Genomic DNA, 22793 nt, shown 5'->3' on the forward strand with positions numbered 1-22793 from the left:
ACTGGTATTTGGCCATTGAACCCAACAGCACTTATAAATGACATGAATCCTAGTAGAGCATTTCCGGTTGGTGTTGAAGAGGAAGATGAAGCAATTGCTCTTGAAAGTATTCTTAGATTTGCAGGAGTTAGTGAGTCTGATATTCAAGAAAGAGTAGAACGAATTCAAAGAGAAAATGATGCAATTGAAATGCAACTACAACACGATAATGCCACTGCTAAACAGGGACAGCATGATTCTGCCACTGCTGAACAGGGACAGCATGATTCTGCCACTACTGAACAGGGACAACATGATTCTGCCACTACTGAACAGGGTCAACATGAATCGGTACATACTGTGCAAGGTATATCAGATTTAAGTATTCCTACTGAAGTGAGTATTCCTAATTACATCATGGAAGGTGCTAAAAACCTTTGTGTGAACTTGGACTTAAATAATGAGGATATAGGATTGTCACTACCATCCCCTCCTCCATCTCTTCCAAACACATTGGTTCATTACTATGCAACAACAGAGTTTGGTGTAGAAAATGTAGAGAATCAATCAACAGATAATGATGGCAATGACGGTATAGTGGATGAAAACATTACGAATATAGATAACAACCAGCTAGAAGGTAACCGTATGCCATTATTATCATCTTTCTTGAAGTTACCAAATGCAAGGGTCAATGAAAAATATTCCCATGAGAGTGGTGGCACGATCAGGCTCAACCGACAATCCCAACTACTCACAGGAGATGAGTTCATGCAAATTTACATGGAACAAGAAGCCAGAAAAAAAGAAATTGAAGAATTGAAAGCCAAAAAAAGGGAACAAGCAGAGGAGAGAAAAGCTAGTAGAGCTATCCAAAGAGAGTTGAAAGAACAAAAGAAGCTAGAAAATGCAATGAAGAAGCAAAAGAAAGAACAACTTCAAATGATACAGAGGAAAAAGAGAGAGCAAAAAAAGGAACAGGTCAAAAAAATGAGAGAAATTGAAAAGGCCAAAAAGGAGTTGGTAAGGCAAAGGCGTTTAAGCAATCCCTCAAATCATCTTCCAGAAAATTCAATTCGCAGGGATATAATGAACATTTACACTCCTGCTTATTCATCTATTGCTAACTGTTCAAACAACAATCAAATTTGTGCAAGCCAAGTACATCTTCCTATAACACCTCTCATGGAGCAAGGAAATGGAGGATCTACAGCCATAGCTAATGGAGGGTCAAGTTCTAATATTACATCCGTACCCACAGATGTTGTAGGTGTACATAAAAGCTAATATGAATGTGTCACTAATACTATCTAAGAGGTATATGTTCCTTGAGATAGTTTTTATTTTATTTGGGGTTTTTGGTAGGTACATCATTCATCAAACCATATTTTTTTCAAGTAAAATTTCCTTGAAATTGATTTATTTTATTTTATTTTATTTTTGTAGGTATATGATTCATCAAACCATATTTTTGAAGTAGAAGTTTTGTATTTTTTGGATGGATGTTACGTACATGAATGATCAAACCATATACAGGTGCTCCTTGAACTAGATATGCCATATGTTATGAAGTATTTTGGCTAACTTCATAGATTGATGTAACTCGAGACTGGACTATGTTGAAACTGGATATACCATGTGCTATGAAGTATTTTGGTTAACTTCATACATTGATGTAAATTGAGACCAGATTATAAACTATGATGTAATGTTTTTAATTTTTGGATAGAATATAGGCAAATGAGTGATCACGCCATATACAGGCTCCTTGAAACTGGATATACATATACGATATGCTATGAAGTATTTTGGTTAACTTCATGCATAAATGTAAATCAAGACCATATTATAACTTATGATGTAAAAATTTGGAGTTTTGGAAGGAAGTTAGGAAAATGATTGATTGTGCCATATATAGCCTCCTTGAAATTGGGCATATTTACATAAATTCACATTGTATGTATACGTGCATATTTACATACTCATCCATAATTTTGGGCATATTTGTTTTTAAAAACTTCATATGTGACTATTTCTTCTCAGCCTAAAATTTCATAAATAAACTACCTAGTCTAGAGTTGTAGTTTAGTCAATATAAATTCATGCAAATATCTGCAAGTACATGAATATATGCATGCTTCTTCTATATGTTCATGCATTAGTGACCTATATTTAACTACCAGAATTAAACTAATAAAACAATAAAAACTACAAGAATTAAACTAATAAAACAATAAACAAAATAAGAACTAAATAGAGTAGAAAAAAGGGATCATTGCCTTAGTGAGGTGTAAATTAACCTCACCTGAAATCAATAGTGACTTCATCCTCCTTTTATGCAACTCAATTTCATTTCCTGTACAGAAAAAAAATGCAACATACAATTGTATAGCGATAAACAAATTAATGATCAAACTGGTGAGTAGGATGATACCAAATAAGGCAAAGGAAGTCGTCATTTGAAATGAATTAAATTGCCAAGACAGACATCAGCATGTCTAATCTGTACAGTCTAGAATTAATGGATAAGTTGGCAACATTATTAGTGAAGCTACAGTGCCATCAACATCTGAACAAGCATCAACATCTGAACAAGCATCACCATCTAAACAAGCAGTGAAGCTACAGTGCCATCTGTCCTACAGTCCACCTGAGATGCACATTATAGAATTCAATATGTCATCATCAAAAATACAACAATCTCTATTTCAAATGAAGTAATTTATCATGAAACAAAAGATGTCAAACTTGCACATTCATTTTATTGTTATTTGAAAATAGATGTAATTTTTTCAAAATAAAACTCTCATCATGATACCATAATCATGATCCAAGAATCATCATGATACCATAAGAATGCTTGTGGGCAAGCGTTTTCCAAGCAAGGAAGACTGTGATGTGCCCAAACTGAGAAACTAAAAATCAATGAAAGATTCAAATAATTTTTAATTTTACAGGAATATATCTCAAGGGAGGGTCAATTTAATCCAAGAAGCCTACTCTCCTATTTTTGAGTGGGGATCTTGCACCCTTTTTTGATTTTGTTACTAGCTTTCTTGTGAACCTAGCGTATCAAAACCACTATGAAAATTCTATATATCTGGACTGAATACTTTTGTTTTGCAGCACGGTGAGAAAACAGTTATAACTTTGGGTTGCAGTTGAAGACAGTGCTAAGAGGACTCAAGATTGAGAAATGATTAATGTGAACGAAGTGCATGGGGCTGAGGATGTAGAGCAAATGACTTGTGACAGTAGGGTAGGCCTTTAAGATCGAAGGTAGTTACAATTTACTTTTCAATCATATCTCTTTTGTATAAAATGTTTTGGTTCTTCTCTATTGCAGCGACTAGAAATACCCTTTTTGGATGTACTGTCATATTTTTGTATCAGTCTTTTATCAGACATTTACACCAAATTGTGGATACCACTTTGCTGTTTTCTTAGATGTATATATTGCAATAATATTAGTGGAGCCTAACCATGGAAAGATTCCTAATAAATTAAATGTGCCTCTATGTAACTTTGATAATAAAATCAAGAAAGATTAAGAACACTTCATTGAATTTCTGAAAAGCAATACAGTGCAACATGCTAAAGGTCTCAAATATAAAAAGATTAAAGTGATAAGGATTCAAAATCAAAGGAGAACCAGGGTTGCAATACATGCCAGGTTGTTGGTGAGCAGTACAAACTATTTCTTGTCCTCGGGAAAAATAAAATCTAAAATGTCTTAGCATATTTTGTATTGCTTGCAAACTCCTTGCAATCTCATACTTGAGATAGAAATGTACATGATCATAAACCAAAAACCAGTTAAAATGCCTTATGTTTAACCCTTACTACTAATTGCATATACCATTTCAAAAGCTTAAAACTGCCAAGCTTTTATAATTAATCTACTGTACAAATTTCAACTTAAACAATATTATCTACCAATATATGCACTCAATTCGTAGCCATAAATTTCCTCCCACCCCACCTTACCTTTAAAGCCAACTCAACCTTTAAGTAATTTGGTAAATATTTCCTTCCCAACAGACTTCATTTTCCTGAAGATACGTAAATAGCTCACTCTTGAAGTCTAGCATAAGTTTGATAGCTTCTCCAAATGCACTCTCTGAAAAACACTTCGAGTGCTCAAATCTATGCAAATTGTATACCAGCATTTAAATGTTACACCCAGCAAGGAATACAACCATTCCATATCACTTAAAAAGTCGCAAACACCTATTAGTAAAGAATCCAGTTACGCATCTAGTTTTCAGTTAAGCATTTTGATTATTCACACAATCCCTCCTCCATAGAAGACGAATCAACAACATAAACTGAGAATAAACTCTTAAACTCCAAGATCACATCTTCATAGGTTCAAAAAGGCAAATGGTAATTCAGCCAAATGGGATTATATACCGTGAACCAACCATTTAGTATTTTAAGGAACACATATGAAACACTTCCAATGAACTAAATTGTGATCCAAGAAAATACTATAGCAACTAGAGAAATTATAAAGACAAGCATCGCTGCAACACTAAAGAACTGGTGATTGTAATTAAATCCGGTTAAGATTTACACATCTTTTTTAAACTAAAAAACTATTCTATCACAAATATTCATTAGAAGTTTAACAAAGAGGAAAGAAAAACTGGTACATTACCCCCAAAAAATGGAGACACCTGAAAGTAACGAAGGAGGCACCTGGAACTGATAAGGTCAGCTGCAGAAGCGCTTAATTGCAAGCATGGAGTACCTAGAAAAGATGCCCATGGCCGATCGATGCTAGAGAGACTTATGAATTCCAATGGCTTCTGTTAAACATTGTGAGTAATTTAGATGGGCATGTTTGCGAGTGAAGAAGAAATATTCCATATTGGTGTCGATTAATAATTGGCGAAATCATAAAAGCCTAAAATGTCTACAAATAAATCACATCCTACAAACCTTTTATTGATCTATTGTGCAAGATGTTTCACTTATTTTTGCTGAATCCAAAGGCAAATAAACACATGAACAAGATTTTGTGGTTGTTCTACCATGAAGAGTCAATCGATTTTAAACAGAAGTCAACAGTTTTAAACAACCTTGTGGCCATATTAGCTACACAAATACCCTGTAAAGGATCTGGATCTACACATTATATTAAAATGGATCTAATAGTACTTACAGAAAAGTTTAGAACATTCTTGGATGTTAAAATTGATATCATGGTACTTATAGCATGATTCATAAATTTCTATTCAAACTAATAAATTCACTAGTAAGGTAATTTCAAGAATATATAGAAATGAAATACCTCTCCTCCCGAATAGCATAGCAGGCTGGATGAAATCAATGAGATGTCATGAAACACATCTCATCAGTGCTTGAATCATATGATTTCCAGCCAGTAGAATTAATGGATAAGTTGGCAACATTATTAGTGAAGCTACAGTGCCATCAGCATCTGGAAAGGAACAGCCAAACCTTCCTGAACCTTTGGCCTCTTGTAAGAATTAAAATTTTGCAAACAGCCAACTCAGTATAGGAATCTCACAAAATAAAACCAGAATCTTGCAAATATATCACTCCCCAACGGAGAACGACAAATACAATCTTTGAAAGTTAGAAAGAATGTTATGCTAAAACCAAATACGCACAAAAAGACAGGATGGAAGATAATTTTCCACCAACACAAATGTAACAAACACAAGTGCAAGGTATTTCTGAGCACAAATACTCCAAAAAGAAGGTATGGTATCAAAGATCAAAACCCTAATCATGGAAAAGTAGAAGGTAAAGTCATTAGAGGAAAATGAAATTATGTGACTATTTTGCTCAAGAAAATTTATTTCCTTTCCAAATATGGTGTGAACACACACCGTTGAAAATACACAAAGATCTAAACTATTTTTCACCAAAAGTTTGTATTGAAAAACTCAGTACACGATGCATCTGCTAGAAAAGTGGAGCCATATCCGGCTGACCCGCAGGCCCTACTATTCATGCCCTATATTGAAAAAGGGGCGCCAGGGCCTCCCCACAATTTTGAAAGGTTACAGGGTACCGCCCACAATTTATACAAGGAAAAGCCCTACCCTACATTAACAATAGCAGCAATGCCTCCTGAACACCCACCTCTGAACGCCCACCACAACCTGGAAGGCGCTGCCCCTACTATTGTAAAGGGGACCTGGACAGAGGATAGCTCGGTCAGGGCGATACTGCTAGAATGTGGGTTCCAACGACAGAGAAGGTAACCGCCCATCCCATTATTTGAGTAGGCGAGTAGGCCATCCGCCCTCATACTGCGCTAACCGTGGCTAAAATGTCTATGTGCATTTGGAATAAAGTAGTTCGCCATACAGTAGACTAGCATAGCTCAAAGAAGCTTGGCATAAAGCCGCTTCAGACACGAAATAAACCCCTTGCATCCAACATAATAGATGTCACAACGATTTTAGGGCACAATCACAAACGCTAGTTCAGAAACTTCGGGATCAATACATGTAAGCTACGCCCACATTTGATCAACGCGTGGACATGTTAGGACATAGAAAATATCGTAATCAATATTATAGTGTTTATTTTTGAGTGAGATTTTTAAAGAATAGGTGTTAGAATTAGCAGTATAGGTATAACAGTGATCAATTATAGGGGCATCGATAATTCTTTTGGGTTAATGGTGCCCAAATTTAAAGTAGGTTATATAAAATTTAGGTTGTAGCATGTAGTAAACTAGACATTGTGATAATAAATTGAAAATAGAAATGAACTAAATAGATAAGATTATAAATAGGTTTATATATATTATTGTATATTTTAATTAATTTTTAACATTATAATGTATTATTATTTGAACATAATTGTGTTCAATGTGATCAACAATTGGTCTGTTTTTGTTTCATATAAGAATAAAATATAACTAAAATAAATGCTATTTAAAAATATTAGGACCTTTAATTATTTAATATGTTGCTTTCATAAAATGTATTTGTATATATTTTCATAAGAAATCATGTCTAAACAATCATTTATTAACGATTTTATTATTAAGCTTTGGTCAAATGTCTAAAAAGTTAATATTTGGACACTTCAAACTAAATAGATTATTTTGACAACTTGCGTGATGAGTGGCAGCTTCAAACCTTAGTTATAATTAGTTAAGTGTCTATTTTATATTTGTAAAAAAAAACGGAAGTCTCACGACATTCCATGTGAGAGCTATGTATTGACAAAGTTAGCCCGCTCCACTACTGGTGCCTCTCCCCTATTAGGCTGCTAATTTCGTTATGCAGATGAAATAGTGCCCAAGGAGAACGCTCTCATTCTCCTCGTTTTCTCCTTTTAAACTGGTAACGCGTAGTTTGTTATAACAAAGCTAGGAAACCTAGAAGGACAAGTTGTATGTCATTTCTCTATATAATTGTACAACATGGCGGATTACGGGAAGGCAAAGTAGTTTTCCAAATCTAATCTAAGGGTTCATTTGGTTGGTGGAATAGTTGAATGCGGCATTAAATTATTCTAGAATAAGTTCTCTTTTAGAATTCACGTATTTTGAAAATAAGTTCTCAAATATCATTTGGAATTATTTGATTGTCCTGCAAGAGGAATTTGTAGATAACTATTCCATGTTTGGTTGCATCAATAAAAATAGGAATTAGAAATTTTTTTTTTTAAAATTCACACTGGTAGATAACTATTCCGTGTTTGGTTGCATCAATAAAAACTAGGAATTAGAATTTTTTTTAAAAAAATCTTAATGTGAATTTATAAAAAATATTTTTTTGTTAATTTTTAAAAGTCAAATTAATTTGGTATCCCCTTCATATAAATTGACTTTATAGTAAGAAAGGTATATTCAATATTCATTATAATTGCTTCCATTGCAAGCGTGATTTTTAAATATATATGTTTATTGTTAAAGAAGTCAAAAGTTTAAAAAATTAATTATAAATATTTGACAGCATTTTTAAAAAAATTAATTACATTTCAAGAATTTGATTGTAAATACAATTGCTTGCATAAAGAATATCAAAATTTTATGTTAAATACAACTATAATTGTTTTTTGATGAATAGTCCTTTTCAATTAATAAAATTACTAAGATTACAATTCACAAAAAAGGGCCGGATCACCCACGAATGGCCGAAATTGGAATAAACAACATGGCCTCAGCCAGAAACTAAAAACTATTCATCAAAGCTGCCAAGGCAGTACCAACAGAGAGGGAGGAGGATCATCTTTATAGAAATAATATAATATAATATAATATCAACTATAAATTTGAATATAATATCAAAACTAAAATCATTTTATTTTTGGGTAAGATCTGTTAACGATGGATAGCCTTAACCATGTGTGAAGGAAGTCCAAAGATTTAAATCTAGTTATTTTAAAATTATATTCAATATTCTCTATAATTGCTTCCATTGCAAGCATAATTTTTTAAATATATATGTTTATTGTTAAAGAAGTCAAAAGTTAAAAATTTTAATTATAAATATTTGACAACATTTTTTTAAAATTTTAATTACATTTCAAGAATTTGATTATAAATACAATTGTATGCATAAAGAATATAAAATTTTTATGTTAAATACAACTATAAATTTGAATATAATATCAAAACTAAAATCATTTTATTTTTGGGTAAGATATGTCAATGATGGATAGCCTTAACCATGTGCGAAGGAAGTCCAAAGACTATTCCCGTCCTTATCAAGAGAGATGCCAACCGTCTCTCATTTTATACGAACACAATCATTTTATTTTTAAATATATAAAGAAAATAAAAAATATGATATTTGAACATAGTCTTATTTAGAAGGCTAAAGACAAGAATATTCCACTTTTAACGTCATCTATTAGGCTGCTAATTTTGTTATGCAGATGAAATGGTGCCCAAGGGGAATGCTCCCATTCTTCTCATTTTTACCTTTTAAACTGGTAACACGTAGTTTGTTATAACAAAGATAGGAAACATAAAAGGACAAGTTGTATGTCATTTCTCTATATAATTGTACAACATGGCGAATTACGGGAAGGCAAAGTAGTTTTTCTGTAGTGTTTGCCCCTAGTTCGCATTTTGTTATCGTTGCTGAACTCTTTTAGAACTAGTTTTATGTTGTTGGTTAGCAGCATTCTTTTGAGATTATCAGATATTGTGCTATGGATTCAGTTTATTATGTGATGAGATTACTTAGACTCTACATTTCATGTATGTATGATGATTATTTTTAGTGTTCACAATTATTGATGATGATTATTACATTGCTTTCAATTATTAATGATGATTAGTAAGATGATTTATTATCATATGTGCTTTCTTATGGATACTTACCCATACTTGCATGTGTATGGTGTGCGTGTTTGCCTTGCGTGTTTGCTTTTGCATGGCGTGTCTGATGTGGTTAAGGAAGGGAGTCGTAGTCACCTGCTAGTCGGGATCTACACGATGCACCACTTCCTACCATTGTCTGTTTAGTTTAGTATATATTGTGTTTGTACATGCATAATTTTTATGCAGGTTGCAGGTATCGGGTATCGACTTCCCTGAATTGCCAAGATGAGCGTACCTTATCACATTATCTCAATGATAAGAGAGGGGAGATAAATTCTCAAGTCCAAATCTCAACCCTTTGAGCCATTTGTCCTAATTGGAAAATTAGGATAAATATTTGAGTTGAATACCCATCGAATGTGTCGGATGACATATTTCGTGATTTTTAACCCTTTAGATTTATTTTGTATGATTTATTCTATGATGGGTTTTCATATTTTATCTTGGAGGTCTATGGTGAATTTTCCATTAATTAAGTCTTAATAAATAGATTTAATTAATAAATTATTTATTTGAGAAAATTAATAAAATATCATGATCTTTGATATTTTGATTGTAATTAATTAAATGTGAATTATTGGGAAAAATGAATTAAATAAAAGAAAACTAGAAATTAAAATTAATAATAATTATAAAATAATAATAAAGTAATAAATAAAATAATAATAATAAAAGTTATAAAAATTAAAATGAAAGTTATAAAATTTAAATAGAGATTATTTAAAAAGTAAATTGGAGTTATAAGCTTGCATGGGAATTAACATGTGTCAACAACACGGGGGTTAGTGCATCAACTAAGCACAAGGCGTCTACAACTCTATGACTCATCAAAAAGGTTGGAAAAGACCCATGCTTAGTTGGTGACACTTTTCAGCGGTTTCAAGAAGCAATCCAAAAGTTTCTTGAGAGCTCTTTATATTCAGGCATTCATAGAAGCTTAGGAGGGGGGTGGAGAGTAATTGGAGCATTGGAGAACTCAAGAACTCTGAAGAAGGGAGCTTGCTCTGCGGGTTTTCTGAGGAAGAGCGAATTAGCATCAGAATCCGGGTAGATTCTTGTGATATTTTTCTTATGCTATTTTTGCATCATGCATTCCTGTCTTCTTCGTGTCTTCCATATGCCTTTTGAGAAATTTCATATTTTTATTGTATGCATTTTCAATTTGGGCAATTAAATTTATTTGAGAATTTTATATGCATGGATTTTAAAAAAAAAAAGAGAAAACGGGTTTGGGTTCGAATTAGAATCAAATTAAAATAGATTTGAAATTAAAATAGAAATTCTAAGTTGAAATTTTGAATAGTTAGACGTAATCTTTCTATCAATTATATTTTTAGATGCGTATGAATAAACCTTTTTATGGTAAAATTTAGAAAACAATTATTTTAAGAGGAAATTCTTAATTCATCACAAACTACCCTGTCGCTGCCCCTTGGATAGACCCGAACTTAGTCATTCATAACTTTTTATTGAGATCGAATTTATTCGATCGCTCCGGTCAGAATTGACGCAACTTGGCCCTCTCCAACATATTTCAATTTCAGCTCGATCCAACGGTTCATTAGGGAGATATGGCCGTCGTACTGAGACTATTTTATTCAAGGACATATATTTCTCCATTTCCCATAACCAAGAGTTCTTTATGCTTAAACTTCACAAAAATAATATATCAAAGCATAGAATGAATTAAAGATATTATTGAAATCTTCCCTTATTAGAATCTTATTAATATGCATTAGTTTTATATGGTTTATTATCTAATCTAATTAAATCAAATTTAATTAAGATTAATTAATACTAGAAGAAGTGTAATTAATTATTAGTCAATCTAAGTAAATGGATGAGAAAAAATTAAAAGAAAAGAGATTTTAATATAATTTATATAGTGAATTTTTTATAATGTATATTGAATACTATTTAATATATATTAAACAATTTTAGAGTTGTTTAATGAAGATGATAATGTTAAGAATTTGGAGATTATTCATGTTAAAATATACAATGAGTCTTATTGGTTTGTGATAGGGATCTCTTTCAAACAACGTTTACATAGACAAAATATTATTAGAACAATTAGAAAATGGAGTCTAATGGTTGATTTTAATATTGATTAAACAATTGTAAGATGATAATTTATATTACGTTGATTTAAATTTAGAAACTCTGAATGATATTGAATTATTATGTTATTGGTTAATATGTTTGAATACTTTAATGGAGTTAAGAGTTAGCCAAATATTAACTAATGAGCTTATGAAAGGATTCTATAGATTATGTATAGTTTGAAGAGTTTATTATTTATTAATGTTTGTAAAGACTAGCAAACTATTAATAAATAATGGTTTAAATAGATATCAACAAATTTGATTAGGGTTAATCTAGTGGAGATTATTTATTGATTGAAGTTTGGTAAAAGATAATAATTTTTGGAGTTGGATTATAATTGATTTTTAATCAATTGATATTCATTGAGTTGATATTATAACTATGATATTAATAATTAAGTTGTGCGATAGAGTCTTATTTGAAAAGATTAATGATAATACGAATTTGTTAAGAGAATGTTGGCATTCTTTGAAAGATGACGAATATGGTCATTTAAGATTTTCAATAATTATTATTGAATTATTAATATGATCTTTTGAGTATTGAATTATAGTTGACTTTTATCATACATAATTATAGTTAGTTATTAGTCAACTGATATTAATTGGAACGTTGCTATGATTATGTAATTATTAATTAAATCAATCAATGAGAGTTAATTAGATTTAATTAACAATTAAGTTAAGTAATGAAGATTTAATTGATATAATTCTTTTAATAAGATTGTAAAAATATTGATATCAAGTTGATAGGTCTTATTCTTATGACTTGAATGATGACCTTAGATATTTAATGGTGAAGACTTAGTAATATTTAATTGAGGACTATTAGAATATGGACCTATGTTAATTGATTGATGTAATTGATCATTTTAATAAAGTTATAATCTCTTATTCAAAGAATGATAATTAGTCCTCTTATAATATAACGAATAATGATCCTAAAAAAGTTGAAAGGTTAATCAATTAGAATATGGATCATGGTTAAATATAAAAAACAATTTAATTAAGGTCAATGATGATCAGTTTAATGAATATTTATCCTTAAGTTATTCTTAGAATGTAATTCTTAATAATGGAAGGGTAATGCTATTGGAGAACAATTGGGTTGACTTGTAGGTCAAATGATGAAACTTAAAACACTTGAAGTATACTTGCAAACAGAAAACTGGAAACTCCTACACATTATTCAACTATGTGAATTTAGTAAACCAAAACATGTGTTTGCATCGTGTATTCTATATGCTTCTTGTTTTGGGTTTTGGGTTGACTAGTGTTGACCAGTCCTAAGTTGTTACCAGAGGCTCGGGGGTTATGAGATGTGATGGCATGTTGATCTTATTTGGTCTTGATCTTTATAAGCCCATCCATGGTTATGTGATCGTATGCTCTATGAAATGTTTGTATTTGTTCTTCAGCCTTCATGTGTGAAGCTGAGATGTATATATATCTGAGATGCTTGAGCTAATCATTTTTTAGTCATCGATCAATTATCCTTGGATTACTTTCTAGTCGTCATGATAAGACTGAAATATGGATTTATTTCTTGATGATGTCATGTTGTGACATATTTGACTCAACCATTTTGGAGTCTTCGATCAATATGATTTTGAGATATTCTTGGTTGCTTGTTGAGAACCAATGGATATGATGATTTATTTTGAGATACATTTTGGTTATTGAGAACCAATGATTATTATGATTATCAGTGATGCTTTCAGTTGCCAATAGAAAACTGTTGAGGTCATGATTTTCTATGGATACTTTTCAGATGCTCATGGAGATTTGATGATTCTTGTCTTAGAGATTTGATGATTCTTATTATGAATATTTGATGCTTTTATGCATATTTGATGATTTTATTATGGATTATCTTTTATGATTTTGAGATCTATGATTCCATGAGCTTAGGGTAGGTAATCTACTTGTAGTGTCGGGAAGTGGCTTGCAATGGAGGTCGGGGCCCTAAGTGGCTGCCAAGGTAACTCATTGTAAGTTTGGTTAAGAAGTGATAACATTTACACACTAAATGGGGATTAAATGAACCTAAAAAGATAATTGTTTTGATGTTCTCGCCCATGCCTTGAGTGCTTGTACAGGCTAGGATGGGAGTAGTGAGAATGCATGGTTACGACCGTGCATTTCGTAGTATGCTTCATCAATATGAGAGGATACTAGTGGCCGCATGAGATCAGTATGGACCCGTGGAGTTTAGCTAACTGCCAGGGTAACTTGTACGTGATAAATGTGATGACACTTTCCCGCTTGCATAGTAAGTTTCCTACATGTCATTGTGTGCCTCTGGAAATTAGATGTCGATTTTGTGTGATGGAACCTTTGAGTTAGTATACTTTTAGGATTCCTGGACTTATAGAGATTTGTGCTTCGTGAATTGATATCCTGTTTGAGACTTGAGATTATCTCCTCAGCACGGTGGGAGTGGACCACTTAGGCTCCACGCGGTCAGGTGGTAGTGTATTTTCACTCTTATCATTTGAGATCCGTCCGAGACATCATGGCTGGAGTATCCTTGGTTGGTATTTATTCTTCATTATGTTCTTGGAGCATTATGATAGATAATATACCTTAAGATGGATGTATTTACTGGGATGTTTCTTATATTGATGATTTGCATATGTTAGATGATGGTATCCTATGCTTTACTTTACATGTTAGTAGGATGTTTTAGGAGTGACATTCCTACTATGTTAATACCGATGATCTCTTCGGTGCTTGGAATGTTACGCATGGAGGGATGGCTAAGATCCATGATAGTCTAATGATGCTATTAACGGTTGGGAGGAACCGTACACTTAGTTATTTATGTTTGTGATATATGGTTATCTTTTGTGATGGATGTTTATATCTTTTGTGATGATGTATCATGTATGATATGTGGTTTCATTTATGTTATTGCATCATGGATTAATATTAGATGATGATGATGTACTTTATTTACTTGGATGTTTATTCTTTTAAGCTTTTCATACCTTGTGATATGTACAGTGGATGATTGAGCTAAACTAAAATATAATTACAAAAGGACACTTGTATATTGTTTAAGTACATTGGATGTATCATTGTTATTTCATAAGGATGGGATGTTAAATGAATAGTTAATTTAGATGTGATACAATGTTAAGGGATCTTTAAAGAATGTAGCCCGTTATGTATATATGTTATGTTTATTTTCATTTGTATTGTTGCTATTGCTTCCGCAAATGTTATGAATGGTTTTATCTTTCATGTTTAAAAAAAAAAAATTGTTTGGCAAACTTAGTAAAATTCTTTGGATCCCTTGGCAGGGCATTACATTTTCAAATCTAATCTAAGGGTCCATTTGGTTGGTGGAATAATTGAATGCAACATTCAACTATTTTGGAATAAGTTCTTTTCTGGAATTCGCGTATTTTGAAAATAAGTTCTGGAATATCAATTGGAGTTGTTTGTTTGTCTTGAAGAGGAACCGGTAGATGACTATTCCGTCTTTGGTTGCATCAATAAAAATAGGAATTAGAATATATATTTTTTTTAAATCTTAATGTGAATTTATAAAAGAATATTCTTTTGTTAATTTTTTTAAGTCAAATTAATTTAGTATCCTCTTCGTTATAAATTGACTTTGTAGTAAGAAAGGTATACCACAACCTTTTAAATTCATTAGATTTAAATCTAGTTATTTTATTTTTATATTCAATATTCTCTATAATTGCTTCAATTGCAAGCGTGATTTTTAAATATATATGTTTATTGTTAAAGAAGTCAAAAGTTAAAAAAATTAATTATAAATATTTAACAACATTTTTTAAAATTTTAATTACATTTCAAGAATTTGATTATAAATACAATTGTATGCATAAAGAATATCAAAAATTTACTTTAAATATAACTATCAATTTGAATATAATATCACAACTAAAATCATTTTACTTATAGGTAAGATCTGTCAATGATGGATAGCCTTAACCATGTGTGAAGGAAGTTTGAAGACTATTCATATCCTTATCAAGGGAGATGCCAACCGTCTCTCCTTTTCTACAAGCACAATCATTTTATTTTTAAATATATAAAGAAAATAAAAAATATGATATTTGAACATAGTCTTATTTAGAACACTAAAGACAAGATTTGGTTGCAAAGATAATTTTAACAGAAGTTTATAATAGATATCATGTCTGATTTGTCATTGATAAAAATCCTTATACAAATTATAGCTATTGCATTTTTTGGCATATGTTCCCGACAAAAAAATGCAATTAAAAGGCAAAGAAGACATTGTAAAAAGTAAATTTCAGCCTTCTTAATATTGCAACACTTGCACTCTACTCCATCATTACACATTGTACTTGTTGTTTGTGCATCACTAGCCCAATCAAAGAATCCACATCCATCATGTCCCTCCAATAGCAAATCTTCATTAGTTCCTAGTATAATAATTAATTATTCATTATTCATTATGTTAATCTCTAACAAAATTAATTGTGTTAACAACCTTTTTCTTATTTGGGCAACACCAGAATTTACACCTGGGATTTTTTGGTGTGTTCAAGATTTTTAACAAACAAGGGCTAACACCACATCGACATGTTGGCACATTGATTAAAGTCATCAACCCTACAACATAAAAAATACATTAGTTATATGAAAATACACATACTTTAATAAAAGCCTTATAAATCACTACACATAATCTTTATAATCATTATTAAAAGCCTATTTAAATTTTGATTTATGTAATTAAATCTAAAGTTATAAAATCAATGTCCTAAATCCTTTCAAATTAGTTTCTAAGGAAAATAATGGTTCTTAAAAATGATTACTTTATTTGTATACTTTGAAAGTAATTATTCCAAAAATGTACATCAGTTTCTAAAAAGATGTACAAAATTGCTTATTCTATTGCTTTACAACAATGAACAATAGTTTGAAGGTCAAGAGTCATGTCAGTCTTTTTTCCCTTGTTAGGATGAATTTAAAACTTCTAATATAAGACTGGATTCTCTCGAGAGTTTCTTTGAGGTAATTTTTTATCTCTCTCTTGCAAATATTATAAAAGATTTACAAAATTTCTTATTTTGCTACTTTACAACAATGAACAATAGTTTGAAGGTCAAGAGTCATGTCGGTCTTTTTTCCCTTATTAGAATGAATTTCAAACTTCTAATATAAGACTAGATTCTCTCGAGAGTTTCCTGGAGGTAATTTTTTGGCTATCTCTTGTCAATATTATAAAAGATGTACAAAATTGCTTATTCTACTACTTTACAACAATGCACGACAGTTTGAAGGTCAAAAGTTATGTTAGTTTTTTTTCCCTTATTAGGATGAATTTCTAACTTCTAATATAAGATTAGATTCTATCGAGAGTTTCCTTGACAACATGGAATGCTCATTCATCAGGCTAGTATTGATTTTTCTATTAACTCAGATTCAAATGTTTTATTGACTTTCACATACTCATGAGTCATTTGTTAAAATCAATTTGATCATAAGATTTTGCAATTTAAAATAAGTAAAGAATATAATACAAAAAACATCTATTTTAGATTATAAAGGACAACCAATTTTGTTTCAGTATGTAAACTTTGTAGATCATCAAAGAGTCAATAAGTTGTATATAATTATAATGAGCTCAACTTTCATCAGATTGTATGGAATGCAAAAGTTTTGAGCGGTCTCAAATGTAAAGATATATCTATTTTTAACATATCACACTCTATAATCTATAATTATAGAAGACTATAAGAATATTTATATTTTATTTTTGCTTTATGTCATGATGTAAGTTTTCCATGCTACATGTTCAGGTGGTCACTGATAGCTGATCGACTGCATGGTCAAACAGACAACCAAATAAAGAACTATTGGAACACCCGACTTTGTAAGAAGTTGCCCATTAAAAACGAGACATTCAAATCCTGCTTAGAAAATCAAAATAATATAGAAGTTATACCTGTGAAAGAAACTTCTGTGAGAGTTGAGAAAGACTTCATGATTGGTATGAAAAAGCTCCAACATGATGAGCTCTTTGCATGATTTGTTGATGGATGAATCCCCAACACACCATGATCTACAAGTTGTCAACTATAATTTTTTTGATACTAAAAAATATTCTCTTGAAATGATCAATGAACAAATTAGTTCTTGAAAAATTGATAATAAAAACATAGCACAAAGAACAACAACAGAAAACAACACAAAAATTTGGCAGCAGAGTCATAAAAAAAATGAACAGATATGGACACTACAAAATTTTATTAACAAGCACACTGCAATATTGTTTGTTACATCCATATGTGAGGAGCCTTGTCTTTTATAGACTTCTAACAGACTTCTAGAGATTTTTGTAGAAGCTACGAAGATAAGGGGAGAAAGATCTGGAGCTAAGTAGATATATCTAGAATTTGCGATAAATGTTCAACTTCCGATCACTGTTAATAAACATTATTCTAACACCCCCCATAATGTTTATTTGGAGAGGATAGGAGCTTCCTTGAGTTGTAATAGATCTCTAACTTTAGTAAATTTTACAATAGACAATGTTCCAGAGTCTTGTGGATAATGCAATTCTTCAAGTAATAGCCTGAGCCACAATGCTTCTTGAGATGCCTTTGATAAACCAATATATTCAGCTTTTGTAGATGAAAGTGACATCGTTGCTTGCTTCTTGCTGCTCCATGAAATTGATCCTGATCCAAGATGAAAGATATATCCTAAAGTTGATTTTCTATCATCAATGTCACCTACATAATCAAAATCTGTATATCCAACTAAAGTAGGCTCTCCTCCATATCTATATTCAATACCAAGCTGGTAAGTACCCTTAATGTATCTTAATATTCTTTTAGTTTGTTTCCAATGTTATGTGTGTGGATTTGCCATGTACTTGGATACAATACCAACCACATATGCAATATCTGGTCTAATTATAGTAAGATACAAAATATTTCCAACAAGTTGTCCATACAATTTTCCATCCACCTTCTTTTGAGTATAGTTAGTGCTCAACTTCAATCCTACTTCACATGATGTATTACATGGTTTACAATCACTCGTATTAAATTTCTTTAGCACATCAAGAGCATATTTAGTTTGAGAAAGCATGCTCCTTCCTTCTTCTTGCCATACTTGTATGCCCAAAAAGTAGTGCATTAGTCCTAAATCAGTTATTTCAAGAACTTGTTTGAGTTGATCTTTAGTTATCTCAATATCATGTGTCTGATCGCTTGTAATAATCAAGTCATCCACATACAATACAATGATAACAACTTTATCATCACTATATTTTTACATACACATCTGGATCAATTTTACTTCTTTTAAATCCAACATCTAGAAAGTGCTTATTTATTTTTGAGTATCATGCCCTTGGTGCTTGCTTAAGACCATAGAGTGATTTTCTTAATCTACACACCATATTTTCTTCACTATATTTAATAAATCCTGGTAGTTTTTGCATGTAAATTTCTTCTTTTAAGTCACCATGTAAAAATGCACTTTTCACATCCATTTGAAAAAATTTCCAACCAAGCTTTGCAACTAAAGCAACTATCTACAAATGGAAGTCATTTTGGCAATTGGAGCAAAGGTTTCAATATAATCTATACCTTCTATTTGCGAGAAACCTTTTGCCACTAACCTTGTTTTGTACTTTCAATAGCTCCATCTAATGTAAACTTTGTTCTATAGGTCCACTTGCAACCAACCATATTTTTTCCTTTTGGAAGTTTTGTTAGTTCCCACATTCCATTCTTTATCAAAGAGTTGTATTCTTCTTGCATAGTCGCTTGTCATTCATCTTTTCCCTTTGCTTCTTCATACGTGCTTGGACTGTCAACCTACATCACCTTGGTCATAAGAGCATAGTTAGCAAATATATTTCTAGGACCTTCTTGATAAATTTCATGGATGCTTCTAAATTTCCTTGGATTTTTATGATCACTTTCACTTGATTCTTCAACTTGAGTCTCTTCCCATGTAGTAGTTTGCACACCTTGACTTTGACCATTGGTAGAAGTAGACTTTTCTTCATCAATCAAAATTGAAAAGAAAGATAATGTTGGGGAGTTATCATTCTTAACATCTTCATCAAACCATACATTTTGTTTAATTTAGATCTCATTAGTTCTAGGATTGTATAACCTATATCCTTTTGATTCCTCACTATATCCAACCATTATGCACTTCTCACTCTTCCTTTCAAGTTTTCTCTTTCTTTCATCAGGAATGTGAGCATATGCTTTACAGCCAAAAATTCTAAAATTAGATATTGTAGGCTTTCTTCCACCCCATGCCTCTTCTGGTGTTATGTTCAAAACCACCTTAGTAGGTGTTCTATTCAAGATATATACGGCAGTATGAACTACTTCAACCTAAAATTTAGCTTTTGAATTTCTAGAATGAAGCATACACCTAGCCATTTCTATTATAGTTCTATTTTTCCTTTCAACAACCCCATTTTGTTGGGGTGAATAAGAGACAATTGATTCCTTCTTTATGCCATGTTCTTTACAAAATTTTTAAAAAGTGTTATTTATGTATTCGGCCCCTCTATTAGTTCTTATTATCTTTAAACACTTTACACTTTGTTTTTCATTCAAAGCTTTAAACTTTTGAAATACTTCATCTTTCTTTTGTAGAAAATACAATTCTTCTACTATAATCATCTATAAAGGTGAGAGCATACCTTGATCATCCAATTGAAGGTGTTTTAAAAGGACCCATAACATCACTATGAACTAGATGTAGATGAGTTTTTTCTCTCCATGATTTACCTTGAGGTTAACTTTCCACATGTTTTCCCATTGCACATCCTTCACATATCTTGGGACTTAATGATATCTTTGGAAGCACATGCACCATTTGTAATCTCTCCATAAGCTTGAGACTTCGAAAATTGACGTGTCCCAGCTACTCATGCCATAACCTGCTCATATCATCATATTGAGCATTAGCACACATATGTTTATCTCCACATTTGGAAGTAAATTCTTGAAACTTATATAGTCCATTCTCTATTTTACCAATTGCAATAACTTTGTAATTATCATTGACATCTCTGATTAAGCACTTATCACTGTAGATTTATATTTTATATCCTTGACTTGCAATTTGAGATACTGAAAGTAGATTTGTTTTTAATTCAAGGACTAACTTCACATCTTTGAACAAATCATTATCAACTTTGACATTACCAGCTCCTTTAACTTCTAAAGCACTATTATCTCCCAAATATATTTTCTCTATAGTATTTTCACTTATTGATTCAGATTTTTCCTTATTGTGAGTCATGTGTTGTGTAGCACTGGAATCAATAACCCAATCATCTTTGGAAGTGTTATTTTCTTTAAGTGCAACACAAAATGCATTTATTTTAGAATCATAAAATTTTGGAGAATTACTTACCTTCTTCTCTATATCTCTTTTCTTCTGGAAACATTCATTTTCTTTATGACCCATTTTGCTAGAATAATTACATTTCCATTTACTTAAGCACCTTTATTTTTATACTTCAAATTTCTTTATTTAAATTGATTATCTTATGACTTCTTATAATATTGTTTTCCTTTCATTAAAAATACTTGAGATTCACCATCAAATGATTCTTTTTCTTTAACTTGTCTTTTCTCTTCTTGAACTAACTTAGCACATAATTCTTTAGATTTAATACTTTTTAATTTATCCACAATATCTAAACCCCCTATTAATGATTGATAAGATCCTGGAAGACTTTGTAATATAATTTGCACAAATTTTTTATCATATAGATATCTTTTCCAAGAGAAGCAAACTCATTCTTCTTCTCCTTCAATTTACTTAAATGTGGGACTATCTCTTGTGAGCTTGATAATTTCATATTATATAACTTAGTAGTGAGAGATAAGATCCATACATCATCTGAATTTTGATATAGATCCTTCAAAATCTCTCATACTTTTACTCCACTTCTCTTATTACAAACTTCTAGAAAAACCTCTTCTAATAGTGTAAGCTTGATTAGTGTTGTTGCCTTCTTGTCTCTTCTATCCCAATTATCTTGATCATTTCCCAGATTTGTAGGCCTCTGTTCACTACTAGTCATAATATTATAACAATTTTGAAGAGTTAGAGCGATTTCAATATGAGATACCCAATCTTAATAGTTTTTTCCATTCAATTTAACTGTGGGCAGAGTAACACCAAGTGATTCCGTTGTTAAATTCTCTCCTTTTTGGATGAGAATGAAAGATATTTAAAAAACTTGAACACCGAGACTTGAAATTGAAAAACTCTCACCAATTTGTTGAAGAAAAACCCTTTTTCTCTTGTTGTAATATTCTTCCTTTGTCACAAGAAATGTTGTTGCAGCTCACTCCCAAATTTTACACCTGCAAGTATAAAAATTCATACCAAAAGCACCATATATACATAGCCCAAAGAACTAAAACGTGGCTCTGATACCATGATAAATTGGTAATGAAAACAAAACACAAAGAATAGCAGCAGGAAAATAGGGCAAAAATTTGGTAGCAAAGTCAAAATAAAGTGAACATATATGGACACTAAAAGAGACAGAATTTACTAACAAGCACATTGCAATATTGTTTGTTACATCCATATGTGAGGAGTCTTGTCTTTTGTAAACTTCCAACAGACCTCTAGAGAGTTCTATAGAAGCTACAAAGAGGAGACAAAGATTTGGAGCTAAGTAAATATTTCTAGAATTGGCAATAAATGTTCAACTACCAATCATTGTTAATAAACATTATTCTAATAGTTCTTCAAATTCTCTTGGGTTACTAAATTCTTCTGACTGTAATGTGCTTTCTCCTATGGATTTTTCCATGGATTTTAGAGTTGAAGAGAGTCCAATGAATGTTTTAAAAGAAGATCATGATGAGTTTGAGAGTAATGTGGAGTAACAATGGATTTTTACAATGTGTGATGCACAAGGAATGGAAGAAATCCACAATAGTTTCTTTCTAGATGGGTAAATTTTAAGGGTTTGATCAGATGGCAACCGATAAATTGGTTGGGTTCCATGCAAATGATTTTTATCTAAGTAGAAATTCTACAACTTCAATCATAAATGGAAATTGATGAAGTGACTTCAACCATAAAGCTTCCTTTGCAAAGTAGGCCCAGCTTAATATTTTAAGGCACGTCTGAAAAATACTATAATGTTTTATTAATAAAAATGTGCCAGTTTTTATGAGTTAAAAATACATTTAGAAAAAAAATAGGATGACACTAAAGGCATCCTTCACATGTTTGAGTAAAACAAGGTACACTATAGTGATGTTGGTTAAATATATGATGGAAGCAAAGGAATGGTTTCTTGTAATTATACACAAACTACAGAAGACAATTACCTATGGTCTAACTCAGGATGACCACAAAAATAG

At 31.3% G+C, this 22793-nt stretch overlaps 2 non-coding genes and 1 pseudogene across 2 annotated transcripts; 1 reads left to right on the forward strand and 2 right to left on the reverse strand.

The window, feature by feature from the left end:
• The first annotated feature begins 5963 nt into the window (after window positions 1-5963).
• LOC149575892 (uncharacterized) lies at window positions 5964-22382 on the forward strand (annotated as a pseudogene).
• Window positions 8603-8722, reverse strand: LOC149575893 (U6atac minor spliceosomal RNA). The gene has a single exon (XR_016358086.1). It is a non-coding gene; the product is annotated as a U6atac minor spliceosomal RNA (small nuclear RNA).
• On the reverse strand, window positions 15335-15454 carry LOC149575894 (U6atac minor spliceosomal RNA). Its single transcript, XR_016358087.1, has one exon. It is a non-coding gene; the product is annotated as a U6atac minor spliceosomal RNA (small nuclear RNA).
• Window positions 22383-22793: the final 411 nt, after the last annotated feature.

The sequence above is a fragment of the Cupressus sempervirens genome, chromosome 1, assembly GCF_028749045.1.
Source record: "Cupressus sempervirens isolate cs-2001-9-10 chromosome 1, ASM2874904v1, whole genome shotgun sequence".
Taxonomy (NCBI): Eukaryota; Viridiplantae; Streptophyta; class Pinopsida; order Cupressales; family Cupressaceae; genus Cupressus; species Cupressus sempervirens.